The sequence below is a fragment of the Battus philenor genome, unplaced genomic scaffold (genome assembly GCF_028537555.1).
Source record: "Battus philenor isolate CCGP_79_NKW_IND1 unplaced genomic scaffold, ilBatPhil1.0.hap1 SCAF_36, whole genome shotgun sequence".
Lineage (NCBI taxonomy): Eukaryota > Metazoa > Arthropoda > Insecta > Lepidoptera > Papilionidae > Battus > Battus philenor.
Genome location: NW_027181700.1, coordinates 437,501 through 440,000, shown reverse-complemented (window position 1 = coordinate 440,000; position 2,500 = coordinate 437,501). Strand labels below are relative to the sequence as shown.

Below are 2,500 nucleotides of genomic sequence, written 5' to 3'. Positions count from 1 at the left end.
GTAATAGACGCTAGAGACAATTATTTCACATTTTATTTTTTATACATATATACAAACACGCACACACACACGCACGCACACGCGCGCGCGCTCGTCCGCATTAGATACGAACAGCAGCGCGCGCGCGTACGTACATATATATGTATATATGTCGTATATATATATCATTATGGATGTATTACATATATATATGTGTAAACACGGTATGTACGAAGTCGTCGTCGTCGTCGTCGTCGTCGTCGTCGCAACAGCAACAACAGCAACAGCAACAGCGGCGCAACAACGTTCGTGAACATATCACGCGTCTCGCACACATACACACACGTTAATGATCCTTCCGCAGGTTCCCCTACGGAAACCTTGTTACGACTTTTACTTCCTCTAAATGATCAAGTTTGGTCAACTTCCCAGCAACGCCGACGGCCGTGAAGCCACCGCGTGTCGGTCCGAAGACCTCACTAAATCATTCAATCGGTAGTAGCGACGGGCGGTGTGTACAAAGGGCAGGGACGTAATCAACGCGAGCTTATGACTCGCGCTTACTAGGAATTCCTCGTTTATGGGGGATAATTGCAAACCCCAATCCCCAGCACGAAGGAGTTTCAACGGGTTGCCCGGGCCTCTAGGCCAGGGAGAACATGCTGATTCCTTCAGTGTAGCGCGCGTGCGGCCCAGGACATCTAAGGGCATCACAGACCTGTTATTGCTCAATCTCGTGCGGCTCGAAGCCGCCGGTCCCTCTAAGAAGAATTTTAATACGTCGCCAGTGAGTTGCGCCACCGGAGCGGCGCACACCTAAATGACGACGCCTATTTAGCAGGCTAGAGTCTCGTTCGTTACCGGAATTAACCAGACAAATCGCTCCACCAACTAAGAACGGCCATGCACCACCACCCACCGAATCAAGAAAGAGCTGTTAATCTGTCAATCCTTCCGGTGTCCGGGCCTGGTGAGATTTCCCGTGTTGAGTCAAATTAAGCCGCAGGCTCCACTCCTGGTGGTGCCCTTCCGTCAATTCCTTTAAGTTTCAGCTTTGCAACCATACTCCCCCCGGAGTCCAAAATCTTTGGTTTCCCGGAAGCTGCCCGCCGAGCCATCGTAGTAACGTCGGCGGATCGCTAGATGACATATTTACGGTTAGAACTAGGGCGGTATCTAATCGCCTTCGAACCTCTAACTTTCGTTCTTGATTGATGAAAACACCTTTGGCAAATGCTTTCGCTGATGTTCGTCTTGCGACGATCCAAGAATTTCACCTCTAACGTCGCAATACGAATGCCCCCAGTTATCCCTATTAATCATTACCTCGGAGTTCTGAAAACCAACAAAATAGAACCGAGATCATATTCTATTATTCCATGCACGAAATATTCAAGCAGCATTTTGAGCCCGCTTTGAGCACTCTAATTTGTTCAAAGTAAAATTGTCGGCCCATCTCGACACTCACCGAAGAGCACCGCGATAGGATTTTGATATTGAACCGCCGTTTTACCGACGGCTCACCGACGATATGCTCCGCAGACGTGTCAGTATCACCGCGGATGCGGTGCACCGACAGCGCGGCGCACAAATGCAACTACGAGCTTTTTAACCGCAACAATTTTAGTATACGCTATTGGAGCTGGAGTTACCGCGGCTGCTGGCACCAGACTTGCCCTCCAATTGTTCCTCGTTAAAATATTTAAAGTGTACTCATTCCGATTACGAGGCCTCGTAAGAGTCCCGTATCGTTATTTTTCGTCACTACCTCCCCGTGCCGGGAGTGGGTAATTTGCGCGCCTGCTGCCTTCCTTGGATGTGGTAGCCGTTTCTCAGGCTCCCTCTCCGGAATCGAACCCTGATTCCCCGTTACCCGTGACAACCATGGTAGTCGCAGAAACTACCATCGAAAGTTGATAAGGCAGACATTTGAAAGATGCGTCGCCGGTGCTGGACCATGCGATCGGCAAAAGTTATCCAGATTCATCAAAATTAACGACTTCGGACGCGAGGCCCTCCGTCGATTGGTTTTGATCTAATAAAAGCACTCATCCCATCACTGGTCAGAGTTCTGATTGCATGTATTAGCTCTAGAATTACCACAGTTATCCAAGTAACCGAGGTAAGATCTAAGGAACCAAAACTGATATATTGAGCCATTCGCGGTATCGCCTTAATACGGCTTGCACTGAGACATGCATGGCTTAATCTTTGAGACAAGCATATAACTACTGGCAGGATCAACCAGGGAGCTAGCTAGTAGAGCTAACACACACCAACACCGCACATACGAGAGATATGAGGGTGATGATGATATGATAGACGTGTGACAAGCGACGCGTCGGACGTTCGAAACGCCGTGACGCGCCGGTGCCTAGGTAGCTTTTTGCGTGCGTGCGTGCGTGCGTATTTATTACAATACACACACAACACCACACCGCAACAACAAAATGAATTCGTTTTTCTATCTGTTCACGGAGGAAAATGTATATCTCAACACTCGCCTCGCGTTCGTCCAGAT

At 48.9% G+C, this 2,500-nt stretch overlaps 1 non-coding gene across 1 annotated transcript; it reads right to left on the bottom strand.

Annotated features, from left to right (window-relative positions):
- Nucleotides 1–326: 326 nt before the first annotated feature.
- LOC137927693 (small subunit ribosomal RNA) lies at nucleotides 327–2,230 on the bottom strand. Its single transcript, XR_011107838.1, has one exon. It is a non-coding gene; the product is annotated as a small subunit ribosomal RNA (ribosomal RNA).
- Between the last annotated feature and the right edge of the window lie 270 nt (nucleotides 2,231–2,500).